The sequence below is a fragment of the Myxocyprinus asiaticus genome, chromosome 25, assembly GCF_019703515.2.
Source record: "Myxocyprinus asiaticus isolate MX2 ecotype Aquarium Trade chromosome 25, UBuf_Myxa_2, whole genome shotgun sequence".
Lineage (NCBI taxonomy): Eukaryota > Metazoa > Chordata > Actinopteri > Cypriniformes > Catostomidae > Myxocyprinus > Myxocyprinus asiaticus.
Window position 1 is genome coordinate 27,097,400 of NC_059368.1, and position 15,236 is coordinate 27,112,635.

Sequence of the window (15,236 nt, forward strand, 5' to 3'; positions counted from 1 at the left end):
TGTAAGCATACTTGGCAATAAAGCTCATTCTGATTCTGATACCTGAGTGACATCAGGGAAACCCTGAAGCCCAGAATAATAGCTCATCAATAAGAGTACATACCATTAATTATGACTATTCATTATTGTAAATTGTTCACAGTTTCATAACGTTGATGTGACCACACCTCAAACAGACTGGAATGCCCTTCTTATATTAAACAATTTTGTTTCCCCATTGAAGCCGCTGTTAAAAGACTAATGTTTTGTGAGTATGGCCAGTAAATGTAGAATCCTTTAGTTTCACACACCTATTTTTCTTTGTTCTTGTGTCATTCAGCACGATTATCCCTGTTTTGACCCATTAAGCACTACTTTACCCAGACCACCAATGTTCACACGGTCATTTAGTCGGCACCCCCATTTTTTAATGAGATTGCTCACACCAGCTGAACCAACACATATACCATTTATATGTGATGATCAAACCGGTGTGATCTGCATTTCTGCTTTTGTTTACCAGCAATAGATGGACTGAAACAGCTATTTACCAGGAAATGAGGAACTGAAACGGTTGTCATAATGAACCAGCTGCTCAAATAGTCTTTTCAGCATCACAAAATCACAAAAACATTCAAACAATCACTAAATAAAAGTTTAAAGCCATTAACGTTGGAGCGCACTGTTTTGATGCAGCGATGCGGCCATGTTTTCTGACGTCAAACAAAGAATATACAAACTAGTCAGTCCACACGAGCCTTCTGCCATTCCCTCTGTCACTCATTCTATCCACTTCTTGTCCTGGGAATGTGGAAGGGCTGGGCTTTTAGAACCTTCTATGCTTCTAACACAAACTCCGAATGCCATGTTGTCTTGCATGTAAACGTCTCGGTTACTGTCGTAACCTCCATTCCCTGATGGAGGGAACGAGACATTGTGTCGATGTAGTGACACTAGGGGTCGATCTTGGACCCGAGACACCTTCAGATCTTTGAGAAAAGGCCAATGAGAATTGGCGAGTAGAATTTGCATGCCACTCTCCCCGACATACGGGTATAAAAGGGAGGCTGGAATGCGGATTCATTCAGGTTTTTGCACTGAGGAGCCAAGACAAGGTCCCGGCCATTACAGAGGTGTAGTTCAGCCTGTGGCAAGAGGGACACAACATCTCGTTCCCTCCATCAGGGAACGGAGGTTACGACAGTAACCGAGACTTTCCCCTTCTGTCACTCACTCGACGTTGTGTCAATGTAGTGACATTAGGGGTCCCTATACGTAACGCCACAATGGCTGAACTGTGTTACGTGAACTGCCGATGCAGGTGTAGGCAAGCTACTGTGAGCGTAGGAACAGATGCACTCGGACTGCACATAGCCTCCCCAGATGCCCCGAAATGTCATGTAATTCCCAACAACCCTGAGGGGGGGAAGGAGACGTATCTATACTGAACAAAAATATAAATGCAACATGCAACAATTTCAAAGATTTTACTGAGTTACAGTTCATTTAAGGAAATCAGTCAATTGAAATAAATTAATTTGGCCCTAATCTAATCTAATCAATGCATATGGAAAATTTCTGGGATTTTTTATTTCAGCACATGAAACATGGGACCAACACTTTACATGTTGCGTTTATATTTTTTTTAGTGTAGTATGGGAGCAGGCCGCACCAGCCGTGGCCTTTCCTCTCTAAGTTTTTCTCTCCACAGAAAATTACATTTGGCTGGGGCCTTTAAATGCTCATAAAATGCGCCGGGAAGGTGTTCTTTTCCGTTCCTATTCTTTCAGGGGGAAAAGACCCCACGGAGGCCACACCCTGCCCTGAAGGGGAGGGTAAAAAAGTGGCGAATACATCATATGGGCCTAAGGCCGCATGCTCTACAAATGCAGAGACCGGGGCAGAGAGGGCTCTGCCAAGGGAGATGCGGGCCTTGCCAAATTGACTCCAAATCAGCTGGACCACCTGGGGGTGGAGTCTCCACTCTCCCCTGAGCATCACCTGCCGTGACAGAGCATCTGCTGTGGCATTGAGGTTGCCAGGGATATGAGTGGCCCGCAGCGACCTGAGTCGCCGCTGACTCCAGAGGAGGAGGTGACGGGCGAGTTGTGACGTGACGAGAGAGTAAACTGCCTTGGCGGTTTACATAAGCCATTGTCGTCGTGTTGTCCATCCGGACCAACACGTGTTTGCCCTGGATCAATGGTAATAGCCTCCGAAGGGCGAGCTGTACTGCCAGCAACTCAAGGCAGTTGATGTGTCAACGCAGGCGTGGTCCTGTCCAGGAGCCAGCGGCTGCGTGCCAGTTGCACACGTCGCCCCAGCCTGTCTTGGAGGTGTCCGTCGTAACCACGACACGCCTGGACACTTCCTGTATGGGAACTCCAGCCCGCAGGAACGCAAGGTCTGTCCAAGGGCTGAAAAGGCAGCGGCAGGCAGGCGCGAGAGCTACGCGATGTGTGCCGCGGCGCCATACGTACCTCGGGACTCGGGTCTGGAGCCAGTGCTGTAGCGGTCTCATATGCATCAATCCGAGTGGCGTGACTGCCGCTGAGGATGCCATATGCCCCAGGAGCCTCTGAAAGTACTTCAGTGGGACCGACATTTCCCGCCTAGATAAGTTCAGGCAGTTCAGCACTGACTGCGCGCGCTCGCATGTGAGGCACACTATCATTGACACCAAGTCTAACTCCATGCCGAGAAAAGAGATGCTCTGAACTGGGGAGAGCTTGCACTTTTCCCAGTTGACCCGAAGCCCTAAACGGCTGAGGTGCGTGAGCACCAGGTCCCTGTGTGCACACAGTAACTCTCGAGGGTGTGCTATAATCAGCCAGTCATCAAGGTAATTGAGGATGCGAACGCCCACTTCCCTTAACAGGGCAAGGGCTGCCTCTGCGACCTTTGTGAAGATGCGAGGGGACAGGGAGAAGCCGAAGGGGAGGACCTTGTACTGATATGCCCAACCGTCGAACGGGAACCGTAGGAAGGGTCTGTGTCGAGGTAAAATCGAGACGTGAAAGTACGCGTCCTTCAGGTCTACCGCCGCAAACCAATCTTGATGCTGGATGCACGTCAAAATGTGCTTTTGCGTCAGCATCTAGAACGGGAGTCTGTGCAAGGCCCAGTTCAGAACTCGCAGGTCCAAGATTGGCTGCAACCCACCACCCTTCTTGGGAACGATGAAGTAAGGGCTGTAAAACCCCTGTCTCACCTCGGCTGGAGGGACAGAGTCTATCGCGCCCTTCTGTAGGAGGACCGCGATCTCCGCCCGCAGGATGGCGGTACTCTCGTCCTTCACTGACGTGAAGAGAACGCCGCAGAACCGGGGAGGGCGCCTGGTGAATTCAATCGCATAGCCGAGTCGGATGGTTCTGGCCAGCCAGTGCGACAGGTTGGAAAGCGATAGCCAAACTCCGGGCAAGGGGCACTAACAGAAAGATCGCATCTGACGTTCCTGGGGGTGGGGCCTCGTGGCGGGGGGGAGCAGGGAGTGCTGCGTTGGGGAGCGGTGCTCCGACCCGAGGCTGCCGCGCTGAGGGGACCCTCGAAGCACTTACCTTGCTCCGCGTGCCCGGCATAAGGCCTCTCGGGCCGTCCTCAAGACTCGTCAGCACCAGCCGGCCGGGGGTGTGGTCTGTGTGATGCAGCAGGGCACGCAAAGGCGGTGGGCCACGTTCGTGAGGCCCAGGCTGCAGGTGCTCGGTGTCCGGTAGCCGTGGGGACGGCGACCGTGAGCACTGGCGTTGTGACCCGAGGAGAGAGGAAACTGCTCTTTTTTTGACAATGTGGGTACGGGGCCCATACGGGGTGCGGTGAACAGAAAAGAAAAAGGGAACAAAAGATTTGCACAGAGCCGGAACTGCACAGAGACGGAAGGGCAAAAAGACGCGTCTTTAAAATACATTCAACGTCACTGTGCCTGCTCTAATAGAGGAAATATACTCCTTAGAGGAAATAAACTCTTTTAAAGCGCTGTCGAAGCGCCCAGGGGCGTAGTCTGCAGTGGAGTGCAGAGTGGAGAGAAAGCCACTGGAATGCGCCGTATATCCAACAGCACACGCTTCTGAAGAGGTGAATGGATCAGTAGTAGTATTCAGCTCACTGAAAAACAACCGCTCGGCTCCGAAGAAAAAATCTGAATGAATCCGCATTCCAGCCTCCCTTTTATACCGTATGTCGGTGGGAGTGGCATGCAAATTCTACTCACTAATTCTCATTGGCCTTTTCTCAAAGATCTGAAGGTGTCTCGGGCTCTCAAGATCGACCCCTAGTGTCACTACATCGACACAACGTCGAGTGAGTGACAGAACGGGAACAATATGGCGGCGCACATAGCCGGCAAGCGCATTAGTGATCGCATATTATCTATCATAAGCAGTCATTATAAACATCTAAACACCACATTATATGTTTGATAATATATAATCTGACCTTTAGTGCACCTGCTGTGAAGTGTAAGGTAAGAATTTTATTTTTTTATTACAGCGCGCATTAAAGAACTCACGCTGGGGGGTCCGTCAGTACAGGAGAAAGTCACGTGCGAATGGAGTGACAGGGTGGCTGTGGTCAGAGGTACATTTCCTGCCATACCACCATTTGTTCTACTGTTTAATATTATCCAGCTAATTACTAAAATTGTAGCCTAGTATGGCTAAAAAGTATTTAACAGTATAAAACCCAAAACATTTACGAGCCAAAGACTTAGAAAGAAAAAAGTTTTGAAGAGCTTTTTGTTTGAAATGTCACTTCTTTGGTGAGAATAAATTCTAGTCATTTTGGGCACATTATTGTACCAACTTCTTTGCTTTTACTCATGGGAAATGGCAAATTAATTTCCATCCATTAAATCACTAACAGGCAAACATTGATATACATATTGACATCTTTATTCCAGAATAAGTTTGTGGGGCAGGGAAAAAGATGTTCACCTCTCTATGACCAGAACCTGTTTTAACATCTACAGAAATGCAAGTCTCCTTTGACCTTTTCTATTCCAATGCTTCACAGAGCAGCAACAGACTCTCAGAGGCAGCTGTGACAACCTCAATAGGAGCAACTGTCATCTCTAAGGAAGGACAAAATGTTTAAAGCTGAAAAATTGTGCTGGGCCTGAACCAACTTCACTTTAAAAGGATTTTGATCTCTTTCACATTAAAAAAGATACTCTTGTAAAATCATATTCCATTGAATCATATGCACAAAAAAAAAAAAAAAGGTTTGAGTGTAAAAAAATCTTTCTTGAAAAGAAACTACTTTAATAGTGACCAAGGTAGAGTCTCTTTAAAGAAACAGTTACCCTAAAAATCATTCAGTCATTTTTTACTCACTCGTGTCGTTTCACACCTATATGACTGCCTTTCTTTGGAACACAAAAGGGGAATTTTTAAAGAAAATCCTGGCTACTCTTTTTAGTGAATAAGGATTGGGTCTGTCAAGCTTCAAACGGATAAAAAGCACAATGAAAGTATCTCAAAAGTGGTCAATACAAGTAATGCGCTATATTCCAAGTCTTCTGAAGTCATACAATAGTGGTTGTGTGAGCACCAGACTGAAATTCGTGTAGGTCATACTGGTTTGGAACAACACTGAGGGTGAGTAAATAACAGAATTTTGTGAACTTTTCCTTTAAACCTAATGTGTTTTTCTAAACCTTCAGTCTACTTTTTTCAGACTGATTAATAAATAGACCAAGCCATTTACAACTTTTATGACAGTTTTTAAAATAGAATATGAGATCAAGTCTTTTTTATTTATTTTTTTGCCTTGATTTATCATAGACAGATCTGACGTAAGGACTCCAGCTACAAGGAAGAAACATGAACACACAAACTGTAAAAAAAACTATAGTTTACTTTGTAGTGGAGGGCTCCAAACAAGAATTAAAACCTTTTATAGTTTTAGCTAACCAGTTTAATTTGAGCAGAAATTATGTAACCTAAAAAGACAGAATGGCCATTGAAGGCCTGTGCTCCTCAGAGAATGTGTCTGGGCCCTATAGCAGGACTGGGAATCAGCTGTTGAATTGCGCTCCCTGAAAATTTATATTGCAGCCTCTGGAAAAATAAACTGGGATGCTGTTGGCCAAATGCTAGTGACATAGAGGAACAAAGTCATTAGCACTCTGGGGCCTAGCTTGTCTATTCCGGGGCTAAAAATAAAGCTACGGTGCAGATCTGGAGCTTACGTTCCCTGAGCTGTCTCTTTGTCTTTTTTTTTTTTTTTTTTTTTTGCTGTTGACCCCAGTGAGCACTTGCTCTCTATTGTGTCTGTAATACATTAAAGACACACCCTTGCAATTGTTACATAGCTTCCATGCGGGATTAGCTACTGAAAATGACAACTGATCATGATCATCATTCAGTTCTTGAATGGATCTGGTTTTAACTCTTTATAAAATGATCAATTTAGATTGATGGGGAATTACAGAAAAGTCCTAGCTTAATAAGCAAAAATATAGGGGACAGTGACAGCTGTGTTATGACCTGTAGTTCAAACCGATAGCATATGCTGTTACAATCCTCTGTACTGAAGTAGATGGAAATGTTTAATTTATTACTGTCATGTGCAGCCACAGGAAATAGTAATTGTCAAACATGCATGGTGCTATCCCCGAGTGGAGCAATAGTGTGGACTGTTTGTGGTAGCCACACACTTTTAAAAGGGCGCAGAGTGTTTGGTTTCAGAGTAAGCCTCATCTCTGGCCCAGGGTCTCTGTGAAAAGGGTTGGGTCTCCTGTTGCCTAGGCTTCTTTTAGAACACAGGTGCTGACATCAGGGGTACTGGCATGCTTGTTGCAGGGGAAAATTATACCCAGACCACTCCTGTTTCCTCTATAGAACTAGGTCGGGGTTATTCTGAAAGATCGTGCATGGCTTATTCTGAGCTTTTGACAGTCTTGAAATCTTGTGGACATTATGGGTAGTGAAAAAACATACTTAATAAAACCAATAAGAGATATATAACTTTGTATATAAAATGAATAAGTAATATAGCTCACTGATTTTTACAATTCACATTGAAAGAATGTGATGGGGAAACAGTCTGTAGAATAAAGAAAACCCTTTAAAAGCTTCTTTTTAAACCTGTTTTTCTTTTTTCAAGTAAACAATTTAGACTTGACTAACTAACAATGAATAATATTTTTACAGCATTTTGAATCTTTGTTAATGTTAATTTATACATTTACAATTGTTCGATGTTTGTTCATATCAGTTCATAATGCATTAACTGTTAATGTATGTAATGCTTATTGTTAAAAATGTATTAGTATATGTTGAAATTAACATTAACTTAGTAAGTGCTGTAAAAGTATTGCTCATTGTTATTTCATGTTAACTAATGAAAATTATTACAACCCTTGATTGTTCATTATTTATTTATTTATAAAAAATTTCTGCTACTGAGAAGACTTAATTTACAGATATTGAAGGAAGTGTCCTTAGATGACCAGGACATAAGGGTTAGGTGTGATCTTAAATCTCCAGATCCTGGATCAATCATACACAGGACTAGACAGCCTTTGTGTAGCATCCCTGATCTTAAAATATTGTGACATTCAACCAAACCTACCGTATAATACTGGGCCATTTGAATGTCCTCTCAAATACTATCTAGCTTTGCCTTTGCATGTCATTGTTGTGTAATAAAAGAAATTGATGCTGTTATTTAGTGCAGTGGGTTACAACTGGTGGGTCGTGACCCACAAATGGGTCACATGTCAGCTCTAAAATGATCAGGGAAAAACATTGCTAAATGCAAATTATAAAATGCAACTATGCATATAATTCTCAAGAGGAAAAAACACTTCATATATCTTTTGATGCTGACATCAATGGTTGTGCGTCCAATCAAACTCTATGTTATTTTGCCGCAAATTCATGTGTCACTTGGTAGAAGCTAGCTAAATTAGACAAGTGTCAGCATGGACAGATTGTGTACTGTGCCATCATTGCTAAAAACCATGAAGAAAAAAAAAACTAGGCAAAAAGAAACCAGGCTATATTAAATACAGTTTACTTGCAACAAGGATAAACATGGTTTTTGCCAAAAACAATGGGTTGTGTGGGGTCGAATTATTGCCCCAATAAATATTATAAACAAAAATGTCCTTAAAATGAAACATTGAATTGTATTATTATTATTTATTTACTAGGTGGATGTTTTAGGTCGCCACTTGATGTCCAATGTAAAATATAGACTGGTCTCACTGTGAGTTTGGCGACTGTATGTCGAAAGTTGTTCCGCTGAAATCAGTCCGTGCTCACTGAAATTCAAATTACTGCCCACAGTGGCCAAAGCTGGAAGTGCTGGTGAATAGATGGGCATGCATGACTATAGTACAGTCAACAGGAATTCATATTTTATTAACCTTACATCCTTACCCAAACCCCAATCCTAAACCTAACCATCAGTGTAGTAAAATTTACATTTTAGAGCGAAAATGCAACTTCCAAATCATGCTCATTGTTTTTGTCAACACAATTACTTCCTTATTTCCACAGGACCAGAACTCGTGTCTCTGAGTAGAGGTGTCATGCACATTCAGAGTAAGGGGGCACGTGACGTGCCCTCTCATATTTTTGAGCCAAGAGGATTTGAATGGATTATTTGTACTTCCAAAAAAGTATTTGAACCTTCGATAATTAAATTAAATACTGCATGTATATCTGAATGCCTGTGGCAGAAATCTTTATTAACATATCTAAATTTTGTCAGTCCAAATACAATCGAGTCACATATGTTCCGCTATACACGGTGTCCAGTTCTGCTTCGGAGATCACGTTCATGGGGAGGGTTCATCGCTGTTCATTTACCTTGGTGCTGAAATGCATTTGACAGGTTTGCAGCATCTTAACACTCTCTTTTATTAATGTTTAAAGAAAGCAGTGGCTTGTTATCTTATTTTAGTTTGAATCCTCTCCTTTCAGTTGTTGAATGTAGTACAATTGTTTTGTAGTTCATTGAGATGTATGAAGAAGAATGTCACTAAAGTATTTGATTTATTAGAAAGCCTTGCAATAACCTAACTTTGGTTTACAAAGTTAGTCTTCTTTTTTCCCCCCTCCATTACGATTATGTTGTCTCAGCTTAGTTGAGATGTTTGTAATAATGTTTTGGTGCCTTTATTGTTGCATATTTGAAATTTTTGCAGTAAAAAAGAAAAAAATTGGATTGGAGTTGCTGTGGCTGACCTTGGTGCCCCCTCAAAACAAAAAAAAACAAAAAAAAAAAAAAAAAATAGGTGCATGATGCCCCTGTCTATGAGATTGCTTGCACAACCTGCAATCAGTCATGGCACAGGAAAAGGTAAACACATCTGAATTGATACAAATGTGTTAAATCAGTAACTTGTCAGTAACTCTGCAGAATGGGGTTGATCTCAGAGTATCTGAACATTCGGTAGCAAAATGTCAAATTCCTGTGTGATTATGTTGGTAAAATCTGGGTCCTGAAGCAAAATCAGTTGAGAACCATTAATTTAAACATTACTCATTTAACACAGTATTTGTATTAAAAGTGAATAGAAGAATCTTGATCACAAATCTTTGCAGCTCTCAGCCTGAAACCCCCGGGCTTACCAAAACCTAGATTGCGGTAACACCAGCTTGCTTCAGCAGTGACTGCTAACCCGCTACTGTAAAGAAGTTACCCGCCCATCGTTGTATTCTGGTTCCTGTCTTGCCCTCTCTTGCCCTATCCATTGAGCCATTGAAATTAGGTGTAAAATGGGTAGCAGTGGGTGTAGGGTGTCTCGAGGCCAGTGTGAACAGCTGTGAGGTGTGATTTCACAGGCTCCCTCTCCCCTGTCACGGGCCTGATTGGGTTGGACAGCAGGGATTGGAGAGGCCCTGGCTTCTAAAGGACACCAACAGGTGGGAGGCCACAGGGGCAGAGGGGGGAGTATAAGGGAGGCAGAGAGCTTGAAAAGGCCAGGTGCACGTGGCCGTGTCTGGGCAGAATCCACCCGTCATGCAAAGAGGACGATAAACTGTAATACTCGGCAGACGAGGAAAGATAACGGTGTGGAGAGTTTTCATTTGTTGGTAGATAGGGTTGCTTTATGTGTATCTGGTTAGGGAGTGGATTTCTAGGAGCAAACAAATTGGAGAATTGGAATAGTCTTAGTGTTTTCCTAATTCAGAAACATTATCCATTACAATTTATGGAAGTATGTTATTTATTGATTTTTGCATTTTATTGTTTTAAAGTCTCTACTTATTCCATTTAATTTAATTGGTGAGGTTTATCAGTCGAGATTAAAAATCCATAAGATTATTTCAGAATTAATACGCAGTTACTTAAGACTTGTCTGTCATGCATCTGAGGTGAATAACCTGAAGTTTATTGGTATTTAAAGTTATTTTTGCTCTGAAAATTTTAGACTGCTTTCTATTCATTGTTAGTCTATCTAAATACATAAACAGCTCTATTTTAATTTGGACAGAGATGTTGGGTGACATCTTGCTGTTTTACAAGGCAGCAAATGGAGGATTTTACACCTCCGACATTTAACTGGAAATGGTTCTGTGAAAGGAAATACATTTATGAGCGTACTACTGGGCTTTCACCTGAGGTGTCAAAGCTTGTCTTTGATCTACTGTATATCAAGCTGTATCAAAGAGAAGTAAAAAGGGGCAGTTTGTTTGTATCAGGTTTACCACATGGCAGAATAAGAAACCTTCAGGCCTATTTAAATGTGAGAAAGATGTTTGTGGCTGCTAGTCTTCTCCTGCTTGACTGGATTTCCTCTTTGGTTGGCTTACCTCGTCTAAGCTTCCTTGCAATGTCTTGTCTACGAGCCCTCTGACAATCAGCATCAAATTAAAAGTCAAGACCAAAATGTGATAATGCAAAGAAGGAGAAAAGAACAAGCAACAAAGGTAAATGATTATTTTCAGTAAAATTTCTTATTCTACAGAGTGTCATTTTTAATGTTTTTTTTGTTTGTTTTTTTTTTTTGTCAAGGGCAATGATTTTTTTCTCCCTCCCACAAACATTTAATGCAAAAAAGAGCTAAAGTGCCACTGTGTCTATATTATCATCAACACCAACTTTTTGGTCAACATTTCAGGTTCCTCTTTAGACTAATATAACATTTTACAGTGACTTATGGACTTGTATAGTTACATGGATTTATATATAACTTAATATAGTTATACAAAGCAGGTAAATATATTATAAGACATTGCAATATACCCAAGTAATATAATCTGTTCTCTGTATGACCTGTGCAATTTTCTTTGTTTTTGTTGTAATGCCCGTGATCTTTGCCCCTTGTGAAGACATGCTTCCTTATATGCCCATATGAATCCTCAGGTTATGGAATGTAAGGAAGTGTGTGGTTTCAGGGGGAATCCATCACCGTTCTTTGACCACCGCATGCAAATGCAAAAATAAAACAATTATGATGATTGATTGAAACTGATTCAAACAGTGTAATTTTACCCTAAAGTCTGCATAGCTTTATATATGTTTGTTTGTAGTCTATACAGTACACAGTATTTGAAAAAATTATACTGAACTGTTTTAGGACAAATTAGCCACACACATAGACTGGGTCATGGATCAGGTGTTGTTTGTGTGAGTTGGCTAGCAGTATGCACACGCTCGGGGGGCTCCACACCCTGATCATCTCTCACTGAGCCATTTGTACTGAAGAGCCAGGGCAGATTGACAGAGTACAGCTGCCCCTCACTCCATAATCCTTCTGGGAGTTGCAAACCTTATGGGGTTTCCTAAAGAGGGTGGCACAGGCTATTCTATGTCCCAGCCAATCAGCACATGCAATTGTTCAGTCAGGAATTGACAATGTTAAACTTGTGTTGGTAGCAGAGTTTGAATTACTTTCTTTTTTGCTTTTTTCTTCTTAACAGGTAAGCATCAAGAATGAATTGCTGAATAATGTGAACATAAGACTTTCTGAAGCAGCACGCCTTGCTGTGGCTGGTCAAATGGAACCAAGTCAGGTGTTTCTGCGAGGTTTGGTCCCCTTCAACCAGCTACTGCGTCGTGAATACATCCAACACATCTGACCGAAAAGATCAGAAGAGAGTTATTTAATAGATTTTTGCTTTTTTGTACTTTAAATGTTTTTCTTCTGTTGTTTCAATTTCAATAAACCATTTTCAAAATCAAAATGTTGTTTTCATTTTTCGCATAACAATATTCATTAATAATAATCATTATTCAATAATAATCATTCAGTCTCTGGAGTAGCTTATCATACATTGGCCACTGTAACAAGAAATAAACATTGAAGTAGTTTCATTACACAAGTGTATAAACTATTTATAAAAACCACTTCACAGCCACTTAGCTGAATGGTAACATAATACGTGCAGTGTTTCAGCCAACCCTCAATAATTTCTAAGGAAATCAGCAAGAATCACAAAAAATTAAGTCTGATATTTGTTACATCTGAGATCACAAAGTAATGCTTTCATAAACTGGAACATGGTTGGATGCCAGCAATACAGATTAAAATAGTCAGGATATTAAAGGAGAATCTTGGCATAAGGATGATATTGTTATTCATTTTTGCATAAATCAGTAAAGGAATATCAGAAACAGTCACAATAATTCACACAAAGATATTTCGAAACAAGGTTCAAATAAGGCATACTGATTTGAAACAGAGATTTATATGGGCTTGATGTTATTGGCGAGCATATCTCAAAAGTGAACATGTCAGACGTATAGCTTTAATGATACTGAATAAGTTTTATAATAATCTAGCATCAGAGTGATTCAAAAAGTTTGGCCTGGTCCGCATTTAGTGACCTCAGATTACTTATTTATTTTTTAGCTTATTCTGTTGATTACCACCACATTAAATAATTTAGATTTATACCCAAGTTTGTATAAACAGACAAACAAATGCTAACAGTAATGCACTCATATGGGAGCCAATCAGGCAACCATACAGAAGGGTTTTAAAGCAGAATTTTTGTTCAGTCACTTACAGATCTCTTCTGTATAAAACATGTTTGGATGTTGGTTTATTAAAGCTGCAAATTTCTCGATCATGCCCTATTGAGGTGGGACTACTTTTCCAGGTGGATGAACTTCTGGTTATGCTTTATCAACATAATTCCTATGGGCAGAGTTTGCTTTGCTTCATGTAATCATTGGTGGCTATGTTCAGAATGTAGTTCTAAAAATGTTTTAGCTTTTGGCAGTCCAACCCAAGTCAAAAAAGCTAATACTACAAATCACTATTGATATTGTTTCCAATTAATTTGCCACTCTGAAAATGGCAGGCAAGTCTTGCACACTGCGTTGCACTGCATGGTGTGTGCGCTCTGGTCATATGCAACACATTTCTGATAAATGTAAATGGTCATCTGGTTAGTTCATGCATACAGACACTGTCCTTATTGTGCATGATACATACTGCATACAGCTTAAATACTACAAGGTGTTTAATATGACATTCTGAATGCTTTATGGAGTAAAGTCACATCACATCCATGGTCCTTGCTGGTATTCTTGTACAGATGTGCTGTGATTACTAGGCGGAAATTACCAGGAAATTAACTTTTTTTAACTGGATGTGATAACTGTCTAAAGATTGATCATAACTTAACAAATAACAGAAAAGGTTGGTAAGTGATTCTATTAATCTATTTAATAATGTATAATGTATTCTCATTATTTTGTTTTATTTTACTTTTTTTATTTATCAAGGTTATTACTATATTTCTTATTGTACAGCACTTTGGTTCAAGTCCTGTTGTTTTTAAATGTGCTCTATAAATAAACTTGACTTGATCAGTCACATGCTAACATATGTAAAGTATATTAAGTTTTATTGTTATACTTTCAGGGTGATAGTTGCATATTTTCACAAATTAATTCAGGGTGCTGTACAATTGCCTACCAGCCTTTTATTTTAAACATATTACTGTAAACAGTAAGCACTTTTATTGATTAATCTGTACAAACTGGATGCAAGTGGAAACTGTTTCTGTTGATGTCGACAGCATCTGTGACTGTGACATAAGCAAACATTATATTTATACATAAACTTTATTTTTTAATATATTTTTAAAAAGAATATATTTTTAAATGTATAATTTAATTTATATTTTTAAATATATAAAAATATTTTTTTAAATAATAAAATCATATGACTAATTTCTAAAGAATAGTCTCCGCAGCTGTTTTTTTTCTGGAGTCTGCTTACAATCGTTTGACCAGCAGAGGGCGCAAACGTAATCAGTAATCAAACGTAAAACGTAATCAGCATTAAAGAAAGTAATCAACACTGGTTTGCAGTTTCTAGAACACTATCACAATTAGGGTGCGACCAATATAGCCTGGGACAAATTTATAGCATAAGTATGTCAGGATGGCCGAGCGGTCTAAGGCGCTGCGTTCAGGTCGCAGTCTCCTCTGGAGGCGTGGGTTCGAATCCCACTTCTGACAATAGTATTTTACTTTCTGCCGAAAGAAATTGTTTTGTTAACGTTTAAAAATCAATGTAACTACTGACATGTCCATGCACGTATTCAGCACCATCCACTGAACAAACCTAGTATAACGCATGCTAGTTATACTAGCATGCGTTATACTAGTACCGGTACTAGTACTAGTACCGTTAAACTAGTACCGATATTAATATATCCGAATCAGAACACAAATATATATACGTGTGTCTAACTAGTAATAGTTCGCTATTTCGAGTAATAACTACACAATCTTACAATTTATACACTATTACCAGTCAAAAGTTTGGACGCACCTATTTAGTATAGTTATTTTTCCGCATTTTAGAATAATAGTGGAAACAAAAAAATTAAATAACACAAATATATTTATGGCAATGAAGTAGTGACCAAAAATGTTACACAAATCGAAACTAACGTAAATTTTAGCTTCTTTAAAGTACCTACCTAGATCACAGCTCTGCTCACCCTGGGCCCATTCTGTTCATCAACTTCACGATGTATCCACATGGGATGCCTGGGGGATGCCTGGGAGTTGCCAGCCCATCAAAGTATTATTTTACGTTGGTATCTGCACTTTTTCAGCGCGCATGGACCAAGTTTTATTGCTTTATCTTTAATCGCACCAAAACTGCATCTGTACAAACCATAGTCCTTGTTATGTATATAAATTATATGTGGTTGCCTGAGCTGTTTTTCTATGGTGAAATATTGCCCCCCGGTGGCTGCATTTGAAACTGTACTGAGAGAGGTTACAATGTAAGTTCATTTAAAAGTTGAGTTTGCCGCGCAGATCGTTTAAAAAGGAAC

General features: G+C 40.3%; 1 non-coding gene across 1 annotated transcript; it reads left to right on the top strand.

Annotated features, from left to right (window-relative positions):
* The first annotated feature begins 14,323 nt into the window (after positions 1-14,323).
* Positions 14,324-14,406, top strand: trnal-cag (transfer RNA leucine (anticodon CAG)). The gene has a single exon. It is a non-coding gene; the product is annotated as a tRNA-Leu (tRNA).
* The last annotated feature ends 830 nt before the right edge of the window (positions 14,407-15,236 follow it).